Raw genomic sequence first — 1,933 nt, 5'->3', positions numbered from 1 at the left:
ACACACACACACACACACACACACACACACACACACATATATATATATATATATATATATACATTAAGTAGATCTATGATAAAATACAACCCGGCTGTGACTAACTTGGTTCTTTTTTTACCATACATGGTATTCCAATGTATCCTTCATTATGTGAAACAGAAGGATGTGACTAGAGAGAGATCTTACTGCTATTTCTAGCATAAGCCCTCTTATCGTTCCGCCATACTAGAGAATGCAGTGAACGAGAAGCTATGTGTTACAAAACGGGATGGTCACCGATAGATTGTGTTTGATCATATAAAGAAAAATAGCGAACCTTTGGAAATTGACGTTGGTCTGTGTCACCAGAAATTTGTTTGATAGAAGAACTTTTGATAAGATGCTTACTTTTTCGACCAAGGCTAATGCTGAGGCCAAACTGCAATAATATTAACAGGGTGAACCTCTGTGTAGTTACAAGGCTATTTGTAACAGAACATATCTCTTTCAAATCACACATGCCGTCTTTAAAATTAAGAACACATGCCAATGAGTGGAGTCTCAGCGTGGTCATTTGACAAGCTAAAAATAGCAGCCGAATTCCCGTCATACCTCACCTTATCACTTTAAACAAGGTAACGGTGGAATCTTTACACAATCACTCGATTTGATAAATCATAGTGATTCATAGTCTTTTCTCGAAACAGACTCTACTGTATAATAGACGCAGGTACGGTTGTGTAGTTAAGAAGCTCACTTTGCAACCACGAGGTTTCTGGTTCGGTCACACTACACGGCATCTTGAGCAAGTGTCTTGCATCACAGCTCTATGCTTACCAATGCATTGTGAGTAAATGTGTTGGACGGAAACTGTGTAGAAACCCGCCGTATATATGTGTGTGTATTTATGTTTTGTGTTTGTGTTTGTCCCACCAACCGCTTGACAACCGGTGTTGCTTTGTTTATGTCCATATAGCATTACAGGTTCAGCAAAACTACACCGATAGAAATAAGCAACAGACTTAAAAACACGTCCTGAGATCGATCTGCTCGACTGAAACCCTTCAAGTCGGTGCTCCAACATGGCCACGGTCCAATGACCGAAAAAATAAAAGACAAAAAATATCCAAAGAGAAAGTACACACTGGATACTGTAATCATGGCTATGAAGGATGAGATGGCCACGGCTGGAATGCATTTGATCATAGGTATTATTCGATCAGGGCTGACCTGATACAGGTACCGCATCGATTTTCCGGAACTTTTGGTTCGAAAGCCTTTCTGGATTATTCATTTTTCCGAACCAGGAGGGGGTGGCACCTTGGTCCACACGAATAAACAAATAATGGTTTCCAGTTTGGGCACAAGGCCATCAATTCCGGGGGAGGTGTAAGTCAGCTAGAACGACCCCAGTGCCTGACTGGTACTTATTTTATCCAATCCGAAAGGACGAAAGGCAAAGTTGACCTCGACGGAATTTGAACTCAAAACATAAGGACAGCCGAAATATAACTAAGCATTTCGCCCGGCGTGCTAAGGATTCCGCCAGCTCGCCACCCCACCCTCCCACACACACAACTATCAGACAACAATGATATTGCTTTCTACTATAGGCACAAGGCCTGAAATTTTGGGGGAGGGGTCCAGTCGATTAGATCGATTCCGAAAGGATGAAAGGCAAAGTCGACCTCGGTGGAATTTGAACTCAGAATGTAAAGACAGACGAAATACTGTTTAGCATTTCGCCCAGCATGCCAACGTTTCTTATTTCTTTATTGCCCACAAGGGGCTACACACAGAGGGGACAAACAAGGACAGACAAACGGATTAAGTCGATTATATCCACCCCAGTGCGTAACTGGTACTTATTTAATCGACCCTGAAAGGATGAAAGGCAAAGTTGACCTTGGCGGAATTTGAACTCAGAACGTAGCGGCAGACGAAATACCGC

The 1,933-nt window shown here is 42.3% G+C and overlaps 1 protein-coding gene across 1 annotated transcript in view; it reads right to left on the bottom strand.

Annotated features, from left to right (window-relative positions):
• The window catches only part of LOC106871152 (acid-sensing ion channel 1C), a 79,599-nt gene that overhangs the window by 75,535 nt on the left and 2,131 nt on the right, over nt 1–1,933 (bottom strand). The gene's annotated exons all lie outside the window — the stretch shown is intronic.

The sequence above is a fragment of the Octopus bimaculoides genome, chromosome 26 (genome assembly GCF_001194135.2).
Source record: "Octopus bimaculoides isolate UCB-OBI-ISO-001 chromosome 26, ASM119413v2, whole genome shotgun sequence".
NCBI lineage: Eukaryota > Metazoa > Mollusca > Cephalopoda > Octopoda > Octopodidae > Octopus > Octopus bimaculoides.
Note: the sequence above shows the minus strand (reverse complement) of the source record. Positions and strands in the feature narration are given on the sequence as shown.